This window comes from Acromyrmex echinatior, chromosome 5, assembly GCF_024713525.1.
Source record: "Acromyrmex echinatior isolate Ae372 chromosome 5, ASM2471352v2, whole genome shotgun sequence".
Classification (NCBI taxonomy): domain Eukaryota; kingdom Metazoa; phylum Arthropoda; class Insecta; order Hymenoptera; family Formicidae; genus Acromyrmex; species Acromyrmex echinatior.
Window position 1 is genome coordinate 1,537,984 of NC_141856.1, and position 12,216 is coordinate 1,550,199.

The following is a 12,216-nucleotide window of genomic DNA, read 5'->3' on the forward strand; positions in this document are numbered from 1 at the left end:
AAGATATAAAGACAGTTGTTACTAACAAATAAAATTAAGCGCTACAGCTTAAAAAGCTATAAAAATCGATCGAATTCCGTACGATACGCCTACAGCCTCTGCTACTTCATGCACTTTCGTTCGGCGATCAGCGAGAATCATGTCGTGGACTTTTTCAATGATTTCCTCAGTAACCATGTCTGCCGGGCTGCCTGGGCGCTCCTCATCAAAACAGACGAACGACCACGTTTGAATTTGTTGAATCAATATCTCTTGTCATTGATAGTGAACAGTTCCCATAGACGGCATCCAACTTCAGAGAAAATCAAAGGTAGTATAAAAGAAGGGCAACGAGCCAATGACGCAAATAAAAAATTATAATTCAGCTAAGAAAACTTAATACAAAAACATTTAAAATACAATAAAATGAAACAAACGTTTCAACTCCAATTGAGTCATTTTCAATGTCATCATACAATAATATAAATGTCGTTCTAAATTGAAAATTAATACATAATCTTACAATATTCTTAAAATTAACAAATAATTCTTTCCTCTTTCGGTGTAATACGCTGTGAGTCATTTTTATCAAGAATTAACAAAGTCATAAGAAAGTTCTGGAAAAGTAACCGTATACAAAAATAATTAATATTAATCATATAAAAATTAAAAATATGATGATATACCTTAGTAAATCTGTTAAAAGTCCCATAATACACAACAAGAAAAAAAAATGTAAAATGTGGTCCATTTTGTGGTACAGTAAAATAGTCTTTTTAATTTAATAGGTTATTAAAGCAAATTCGCAAAAGTAACGAGCATCTGACTTAAACGATGTCACACAACGAAATGTCAAACAGAAAAACATTATCAATAAACGGAAAAAGGAAAAATAGGAGGAAAAGGACAGAAGATGTTAGAAAGGAGAAAGTGAATGTATAATGTCAGAATACAATTCCGGCAAAGACTCCGTGTCATTTTGTCTATTAATCCCATGCTTCTGTTTTTTAATATGAACCATTTCTGATATCAACCTTTTGTTGTATGAAGGCTCTATATCCAATATTTCTACTTTATCCCATTTAAAGTTATGATTCTCCACCATGCGATGGTTGGAAATCACTGATGGAGATTTTGAACTTATATTGATATCAGAAACATGTTCATGCAATCTGGTCTTTAATTGTCTTTTAGTTTGGCCAACATAACTGGCATCACAATCATCACAGGATATTCTATAAACCACATTTTGACTCTGAACGTGTTCCAAATCATCCTTTCCTCTCCTTATGAAACTTCTCAATGTGTTAGGAATAGTAAAAGCCAATTTACAATTAAGCATATTAACAACAGGTATAAATCTTTCGGATATCGTATTAACATATGGAATCGTAAAGAACCTTCCCTCACTGTCATCCTTATTCTTATTAAAATTGTTAAACTTGTTAATGTGATATTTTATTCTATTATGAATGGTCGAAAAAATAAAACTTAATGGATATCCATTCTGTAAAAAAACCTTAATAGCGTCAATCAAATTATTTTGTTGGAATTTCGGATGACACAAACAAAATATCTTATCCACGGCCCCATAAATCACACCTCTTTTATGACAGAGCGGGTGGTGTGAATGGAAATTAAGAAATCTGCCAGAAAAGGTTGCTCTACGGTAAATATCAAAAATGAGATTCCGTTCATCGATAATTATCATCGTATCTAAATAACTTATTCTTCCATCACCTATCTCCATGGTGAACTGTAATCTAGTATGTAATGAATTGAAAACATCCAAAATATCATAAATACTTTCAGAAGGAGCGGCTAAGATAATATCATCGACGTATCGGTAGTAAAACAACAAACGACAAGGCAGCATTCCAATCGCCATCTTCTCGAAATCCTGCATAACAATACTTGCAACAACCGGTGACAAAGGTGAACCCATTGGGGTCCCAAAAATCTGTTTATATATTTTTTTATTAAAAATGAAAAAAGTCGAATTCAGAACCATACGAAAGGCTATCAGAAACTCGTCCAAAGGAATCTTAGTTTTCTTAGATATAGCATCCCACCTCACAACCACACTATCAGATGCCAAATCTATAGGTATGTTAGTGAAAAGGGATACTACATCCAAGGAAACCAAAACGGAATCTGATTCCAGTTTAACATTTTTAAGTTTCTTGATCAAATCATAGCTGTTTTTTATGTGACTGGGCGTCTCCGGTAAAGAGTCCGCAATAATGCCATGCAAGAATTATGCCAAATTATAAAACGGGCTATTTACCGATGAGATAATGACTCTCAAGGGATGGTTTTGTTTATGTATCTTAGTAACACCATAAGCCCTAGGAATGACCCCATCAGTCGTCCGCAACCTCCGATACGTCAAATCATCTATTACTCCCTTACCTCTCCACCTACCAAGCAAATTACGTAACTCACCCGCAAGTTTCTTAGTAGGATCTTTCGTTATTAATTTATAAGTATTCTTATCCGAAAGCATCGATTCCATCTTGGATATGTACTCAAATTTATTCTGAGCAACGGTGACATTCCCCTTATCAGCTTTTGAAATTAAAATCTCGGGATGATCTTTTACAAATCGTTTAGTTGTTCTTACCCAATCGCACAACAACTTGTCATTCAAGTCGTTCTTAGGAAAATCATTCCGAAATTTATCAATAATTAAAACACTATTATTCCTAACGAAGTTAATTAAATTCTTTTGACGGCCAACAATATTATTCTCAATATTTTTAATAAATTCTATCAATGTTCTATCTAAATTGTGTTTGTTAATAGGAAGACCAAAGCCTTCCCCCAACTGAAGCAAACATTGGACCTCTATTTTTGTATACGGTTACTTTTCCAGAACTTTCTTATGACTTTGTTAATTCTTGATAAAAATGACTCACAGCGTATTACACCGAAAGAGGAAAGAATTATTTGTTAATTTTAAGAATATTGTAAGATTATGTATTAATTTTCAATTTAGAACGACATTTATATTATTGTATGATGGCATTGAAAATGACTCAATTGGAGTTGAAACGTTTGTTTCATTTTATTGTATTTTAAATGTTTTTGTATTAAGTTTTCTTAGCTGAATTATAATTTTTTATTTGCGTCATTGGCTCGTTGCCCTTCTTTTATACTACCTTTGCTTATTACTACAGAGCCTTTTATATTACTTTTAATTCAGAGAAAATATTTTTTAAAAAACTTTATTTTTAAAAAGTAAATATTATCCAGCGAAAAATGAGTCATTGAATTGATGTCGAATCGATACGACGATTTCAACAATTTAACGTCGATTCGATGTTTAATTGACGATGATTTCTTGTGTTAGGTAATTAACAATTTATTCACAAAGATAAAAATAGATTGCATGTTTCATAAAATTATATAATACATATCAAAAAGATGAATACTAATTATAGAAAATATATCATCTAAAAAATAAGTGAAAATTAAAAATTGTATTGTTTGGATGCTCAAAAAGTATTCATACAGTCAAGAAATTTAGCTTCTAAAATCAGGAATACATGCGAAACTCGTTTGTTTATGTTAGAACAGAATGTATTCATTGTATAAAATTGCTAATTAAGATAACATTACAATCCGAAGCGCCACTACAGTCTAAGTATTAAGATGTTGGACTAATATATATATTATTCAAACGAATGAATTAATTTCAGAAATAATAATTACGTGTCGATATGGTTGTCGACATTAACGCAATTAATCTGAAATGTAATAATCCCCCCAAAATTCCCCAAATTAATCTTAAAAAACTGTAATAAACTTATTGCGAAAAATATTGCCTCGGCCGGGAGTCGAACCCGGATCTCTTGCATTCCGTGCGAGCGTCCTGAGCCTTTAGACTACCGAGACCTTAGCAATAATTTTTCGCAATAACCAATATGTATCGAGAGTAACGCATTATTTCAGCGCGCGGTTATTGCGAAAAATTATTGCTAAGGTCTCGGTAGTCTAAAGGCTCAGGACGCTCGCACGGAATGCAAGAGATCCGGGTTCGACTCCCGGCCGAGGCAATATTTTTTCGCAATAAGTTTATTACAGTTTTTTAAGATTAATTTGGGGAATTTTGGGGGGATTATTACATTTCAGATTAATTGCATTAACGTCGACAACCATATCGACACGTAATTATTATTTCTGAAATTAATTCATTCGTTTGAATAATATATATATTAGTTCAACATCTTAATACTTAGACCGTAGTGGCGCTTCGGATTGTAATGTTATTTAATATAAACGGTCTTGTTTCCTGTCTTATTGCTAATTAAGATTTATTTTCTACAAATAAAAATTTTTTTATATCAAATTTCCTTGTACGAAAATTTCCTTTTTGCTCTCACTGTACATATAACACTTGTTTAATAAATAACAATATGGCACTGGAAAGAGAAGTTTCTTTAAAATAACGAATTATGTATATTGATTTTGAATAGTGATAAAATAATTCTGAATTGTAATAATCTCGTTTTTCAGAGGTGGAGTAAACACGTGATACAAATTTACACATGGTGATATGTATTTTGTATGTTCATCTATTTTCATATTAACACAAATTGTTTTATATTCGCAACAGGTATAGTTTCACGTTATTTATGCGCATTATTTATGCGCTCGTATGTGTTACGTCTAAGCTCCACATGCATGGAGCTGAGGGAAAGGACGACACAAATCGGAAGGCACTTCGCTTCGTCATGAGGCTCCTAATGAGCCGGAGGTTGAATGGAGGACGAAATGGAAACTTCAACTCGTGCTCCGCTAAACGGACACACGAGTCGGACGTACTTTTAATTTAAAGGACTCAAACTGGGGTCAGTGTGTCGGGAAGGTCGCAGCACTTTAACGCCAGATGTGCTGATACGTCCGTATGCCTGGCTTTTGATCGTGGAACTTAATCCAAGTGACCGGGGAGAGGGCGAAGTGCAACCGCGGGAGAGCTTACAATAAATACAAGGAGAGGTTTTTCAAATTAACTAACGAGGATTAAATTTAATAATAATATAATAAAAGAAATATTTAGCAATACATTTTTGTTACACGATTTGTTTGGTTTGTTTTGTCTTGAGTATGTTTTTATGTATGGGTGTGAAAGTATCGTGTGGCAGAAGAGAGAACCCTACAAATAGGATAGCAAGAGAATAAAAAGAGAATGAGGTTTTGGTGAGGGATCTGAGAGGGTTCGGGCTGATTTTCCTCGGACAGTGATAATATTATTATCGCTGGGCGGATACGAGTGACCGATCGACAGGGGGCGAACAATTATCATAAGGCGACAGATTAAAATTATAAAACGGATTGCAATGTTTTTATTTTCATGTACAACTCTCTTGTGGTAACTCAAAGAGAAAAAAAGAAAGAAAAGAATAAAAATAAAATAAAAATAGATGAATAATAAAAAGAAACAAAATGAAATATTGAAATGAATTACTGAAAGAAAAAGCGAGAGGGACCAGAGAATAGAGATATACCGACTTACTACTAAGATGCTCATCAGTAGGGGTCCTCCGGCTAGGATGTGCGAGATTGGTGATTCTTGGTTTCTTCAGCACTGACTCTAAATCTTTAAGTCTTGCTGGCCAAGTATGCAAGGTCGATGGAATTTCTCTCGCACTGCTTGTAGACTCTAAGTTTTAAAGTGTTGGCCGGTTAAGAAAATAAGAATTTCGGACTCTACGTTCGTCCCCAGAGAGAATTAGGAAAAAAGGCGCGGAACCAGGGTTTTTATAGTAATCTGCCTTGATTAATAGCGCACTGATTGATGGATAGATTCGTTAATTAGATAGTGGAGACCTATTTCTTTCTTTCTAGTTGTTCTTTCTAGTGGTGAAGGGTGGAAAAAGACATTGACCGGAATCTGTAGCGTGTGGAAATGTCATCCTTAATTTTACGACCTTAATATTTATGGAAAAACGCACATGCAGTGTGTTAAAAAAGCGCACGTGACGTGCAGCACCGGCACGAGATCCAGAATCTATTCCTGAACGTCGCGTGTCGCTTCTTAGATTTTATGATCACGGAATGACTCATGAGATTTGTCCGCGACTTGATTTATAATAAGTATCTTGGCGCCAGTCTTACGTTTCCAATAACATATTTATTATTATTTTAACCGCAATGTCCTAGGAGCACAGACTCGATATTCCCTTGATCCCGCCGCTCACCGTGCACGTTCACAGATTTTTAGTTTATTTCGAAGCGACATTTACGAGGAGATACTGGATTCTTCGTTTTAGTTTGCGCGTTATTCGCAGCTGTCTTTTTATTTCAACGAATTCCAGATCTCCACAAAAAAAAAACAGCTGTGGGAGTCCGCTGGACGTAACATGTAAATAGATGATTTTTCTAAAAATCGTTAGGTCGGTTAGGTCTGTGTATTCAAGATAACTCTTTCAACTACGGCTAATGCTGTATTTGTTTCGCTGTCAACAACAAATTTGATGATGTAAACAAAACTTTTGTCATTTGAACAAGCAAAGGAATCATTAGGGCGCGCATTTTTCTGGAGTACAGATATGTATAAGCATCTTTCACTACTTTGGTGTAACGCATAGCGTTATGCAAGTTCTGGTTATCTAGAATTATATTATACATTCGAAATAAGGAAAGTAGGCCTGCCGAAATATCGAGTATCCTCGTATTTGTAATTAGATGATGTTTTGTTAGTTGCATATAAAAAAGATCATTAAGCAGGTTTTCTTTTTGGCAGAACAGCGATATTAAGTTCAGCTGCTTCGCAAAATGAAATACTCCTACAGATTTGACAAGGAATGCCTTTTGTATTTTGTATAATCCTTATGAGTCTTCCATTTTCAGTTTCAAATAGGAAAGCTGAACATGCACATAAAGGCTTCCAGTTGTTTACACATTTAGCTATATGTAAAAGCTGATGTACGTTATATGTCATTGCCAGTTTACCATAATATATTAGGTGTAGTAAAAAGAAATCCATTATTTTTTCAATAGATGGTTTTAGTAATCTGTCTCACGCGTAGAAGAGATACAGATTACTAAAGTCATCTATTGGAAAAATAATGGATTTCTTTTTACTACACCTAATATTTGGACATAGCAGACAAATTCACATAACAGTGCATCAACTTCATATAAATTAACTATTGGGTATGGGAAAAAGTTTGTGACGGTTTTTTAGTCAAATTCAAGTGTTTTTCTTAGAGCATTAAAATTAATTTATTTAAATCAAATATGCTCCATTATTTTCAATAATATTTTGTCATTTTTGGGGCAGAGCCATAATCCCATCGCAATAGAACTTCTGTGGTTTCTGGTCGAAAAACTGCTTCAAGTGATTTTCACAGGCCTCTTTTGAAGCTTTACACCATTAAGAAAGTTCTGCAGAGACCTAAACAAATGATAGTTTGAGGGTGCCATGTCAGGACTATACGGATGCATTAAGACTTCCCAGCCAAGCTCTCGCAATTTTTGCCGAGTTATCAAAGATGTGTGTAGTCGAGCATTGTCGTGACGAAAGACGACAACTCTCTTATTGATTAATTCTGGCCGCTTCCTCTCAATTGCTTGTTATAATCTCTCTAGTTATTCACAGTAGAGTTCGGAATTAATTGTTTGATCGGGCGATAACAACTCATAGTGAACGATTCCCTTTCAAACCCACCACACACACAACATCATCTTCTACATCATCAATCCAGGTTTTGCGATTGCTTGTGCCTTCTCTCCTTCCTTTATCCATGATCTTTTGCGAGTTCGATTGTCATACATGATCCATTTTTCATCACCAGTTATCATTCTCTTCAGAAATGGCTCAATTTCATTCCGTTTCAGTAGCGTATCGCAAATGTTAATTCGATCCATCGTGTTCTTAACACTCAACTCGTGAGGAACTCAAACATCGAGCTTCTTTTTGTATCCAGCTTTGTGTAAATGATTTAAAACTGTTTTGTGGTCGATGCCTAATTCCCTGGCAATCTCCACAGTGCTCACATGCTTATCACGCTCGACTTTTTCCATGATTTCATCGGACTTTTTAGTGATTTTTAAGTCGACCGGAGCGAGCGATTCATTTTTCACATCGAAATTTTCAGTATGAAAACAAACGAACCATTTCCGTGCTGCTGATTTTGATAGAGTATCTTCACCGTAAATAGTACAAATTTTTTCACAAGCCTGTACAGCGTTCTTGCATTTATCGTAGTAATACTGCAAAATATGGCGAATTTTTTCCTTATTTATTTCCATTTTCAAAATAAAATAACTTTTGATCCACTTCACCGATTTCAATCTTTCTCGGCTCAAAACAAAGGTTGAAATGTCACTTTTTAAATGCACATCTAATATTGTCGATGCGATTAGTTGTTACCGATTGCTGAGCATTTAATGCCATCTAGTGGGAAAAACACTATGAACTTTTTCCCACACCCAATATAATAGTATCTAACAACAAAATGTACAATGCGTGAACGAATAAAAACCATTGATTAATTAATTTTTGTTCGAAATTTCCACGTAATAGCGAACAACTATAAAATAGTATCTGATTTTCCCATTCATAAGTTTTCCGATAATCTTTCAGCTATTGGTCTTGGAAGACGAGTTACTTGTCGTTTAATCGAGGTTTAATACGTAATAATGTTTTCAACATATCATCACTTTTTCGTTGATTTATGAACCCTGCTCTGCCAAACCAAATTTTGGCGAATTGTAGAGTTACTTCCAACAGTTACTTCCACATGCAATGCATGTAATCCGGGACAAAACCTAACACCATGTCGAACTGAGAAAGATTAATTAAACATGACACAGATTTAACTTCTTTGATAGATTTATCGTTATTGCATACAAAATGTTCTGTATATGCTCCAAATTGTTCGTTTCCTGCAATTCCTGATGTTATAAAGTGTATTTCACTGTGCCGGATATACTCTCCCAGGGTGTAAACCAGGGTACACTGGTATTTACAACCGTAGAAACCATTGAATTGAGTTAGCCCTTGTAAAGGAGCACGTGCAACGCAATCAGCACAACAACATATCGCGAATAGTTTAATTATTCGATTTTCGCCCATTATTTTGCAACATATTCTTTTATTCGAATAGACATTCAGTTCTTCCACGATTGGATTACAGAAAACATTCATATCTAATAGTTTAGATTTTCCAAACCACAAGCCACATATTATTCGATTGTTCAGTCTACTTTGCGATAGTAGTTCATTTATAATCATTTGGACAGGCCATATATTGTAGAACATTTAGAACCTTGAAATATAGGAACACCATTCGTATTAAAAACGGCAGTTGCATATAAATATTTATCACTTGGTTTCAAAGAATTTACAAAATCTCGGTACATTTTCCCATCGTAAATGTATCGTTTCAATATTGCCAGATGTTCTTTCGCATCGTATTATATTATCATAATAAGTATGTGTCATATTTTTCTAGTAATTTTAAAACAATTGATGATGCATCTATTGTTATAAAGAAATTATTTCAAAAACTATTTGCACTAATAAATTTCGCACATGAAATGAATATCATGTGGAGCAGATTAAGAAAATATACATTGCATAAAATTTATTGTCCAGATGGATTGAACAATTTCTCTATTAAATACCGCTAGCTCTGAAATATCGGGCCAACAAATATAGCATTTACAAGTGCGAAAGTTCTGATATCGCAATTTACGATAAATTATGTCGCATACTGTATTACAATATCATCATGAAAATCTCTCCTTTACTAACATCGACAGACTGAACAATTGGAGCCATTAGATTTTCATCTCGTAAAATATTAATTTCAAGAAAATCATAAATAAAAGGCATATTTACTCGTGCATTATTATTATTTCATTCATCATTAATCTCATCAGCGTTATCTTCTTCAAAAAAGTTAGCTTTCTGTAGATAAATTCATATCTGCCATATTTCTAACAGCGTCGTATTCACTATTATTGTCAGAATCTTCGACAAAATATGGATCACTATCATCCCAATTCAGCAATAATTCTAAAATAAAGCAAGGCACTAATTTTATATTTATATATATGTGTGTGTGTGTATGTGTGTGTGTGTGTGTGTACATTTTTTAATTACACAGGATGAGTTTTTTAAGTTGATAATAATCAAATATTTCAAAAACAACGCTTTTTCGAAAAAAATTTTGAAATAAAAGTTGTTTCCTTTCAAAAAACAAAAAATGGCAATTTTTATTTTTCAATAGATGGACGTCTTGAAGACTATTTGAAGATCAACTTTATTTTCTCAAATAGAAACCTTTATTTTTTTAAGCAAAATATACATTCAAAAACAAATAATCAAACATTTTTTATTTGATTCTGCATATTCAATTTTCCTTGTTTAAAAAAAAACCTTCAAATGATCTTGGAAAAGTCCACGAATTGAAAAGTAAAAGTTGTCATTGTATTTGCCCTCTGAAATAAAATAATTTTTGTTTGAAAAGTTTTTTCCGAGCATGCATTGTTTTGGAAATACTTTAGTATGCCAACTTAAAAGATCATGTATTCTTGATTTATTTGTGTGCAATTTTTCGCTAATACACGAAATTTTAAAAGTAACACAACAAATATAAAAATATACACTTATTCAATTTATGGTTGTGTAATATATTTATTATATATTATAATCATAATATATGTATAATAATTACTCATTGCTCATTTTCCAAATGATGTACGAACTCATCAGTTTCAACCATCTGGTTACTTGCATCTACCTGATTTATATTAACATCATTATCCATCCGATTATCATCTATTTGATATTCATTTCGTACCAGTAACATATCAAGATTCTCTTGGTTCAAGGCAAGTACATTCTCTGTTTCATCATTGAATAAATGATATAATTGATGATCACGCAATGTAGTTTTCGATTTTTCAATTTCTGAAGCTGAATTGAGCCAATTTTTGTAACTCCGTGAGGTCATAATGACATATTATAAAACCTGAAGTTAATCAAATTAATAGATATTTACAACCCTTAGCAAAATGTTTTATCGCCAATAATAAATTTTTAATGATTAAAAAGCAAGAAAATGAGTAAAATTTGATTAATATCCAATCTTTACTTATTGGAATAATTACTGATGTACAGAAAAACAGCGTAAATAATTATAATTTTATCAAAAGGTAGTATAAAAGAAGGGCAAAGAGCCAATGACGTATATAAAAAATTATAATTCAGATAAGAAAACTCAATACAAAAACAATAAAAATACAATAAAATAAAACAAACGTTTCAACTCCAATTGAGTCATTTTCAATGCCATCATACAATAATATAAATGTCGTTCTAAATTAAAAATTAATACATAATATTACAATATTCTTAAAATTCCTTAACAAAAAATTCTTTCCTCTTTCTGTGTAATACGCTGTGAGTCATTTTTATCAAGAATTAACAAAGTCATAAGAAAGTTCTGGAAAAGTAACCGTAAACAAAAAGAATCAATATTAATCACATAAAAATTAAAAATATGATGATATACCTTAGTAAATCTGTTAAAAGTCCCATAATACACAACGAGAAAAAAATGTAAAATGTAGTCCATTTTGTAGTACAGTAAAAAAGTCTTTTTAATTTAATAGGTTATTAAAGCAAATTCGCAAAGGTAACGAGCATCTGACTTAAACGATGTCACAAAACGAAATATCAAACAGAAAAACATTATCGAGAACGGAAAACGGAAAAATAGGAGGAAAAGGATAGAAGATGTTAGAAAGGAGAAAGAGAATGTATAATGTCAGAATACAAATCCGGCACAGACTCCGTGTCATTTTGTCTATTAATCCCATGCTTCTGTTTTTTAATATGAACCATTTCTGATATCAACTTTTTGTTGTATGAAGGCTCTATATCCAATATTTCCACTTTATCCCATTTAAAGTTATGATTCTCCATCATACGATGGTTGGAAATCACTGATGGAGATTTTGAACTTATATTGATATCAGAAACATGTTCATGCAATCTGGTCTTTAATTGTCTTTTAGTTTGACCAACATAACTGGTGATGCAAGAGCCTTCATACAACAAAAGGTTGATATCGGAAATGGTTCATATTAAAAAACAGAAGCATGGGATTAATAGACAAAATGACACGGAGTCTTTGCCGGATTTGTATTCTGACAGTATACATTCTCTTTCTCCTTTCTAACATCTTCTGTCCTTTTCCTCCTATTTTTCTTTTTTTC

The 12,216-nt window shown here is 32.9% G+C and overlaps 1 pseudogene; it reads right to left on the reverse strand.

The window, feature by feature from the left end:
* Positions 1-6,428: 6,428 nt before the first annotated feature.
* On the reverse strand, positions 6,429-11,922 carry LOC147909633 (uncharacterized; annotated as a pseudogene).
* Between the last annotated feature and the right edge of the window lie 294 nt (positions 11,923-12,216).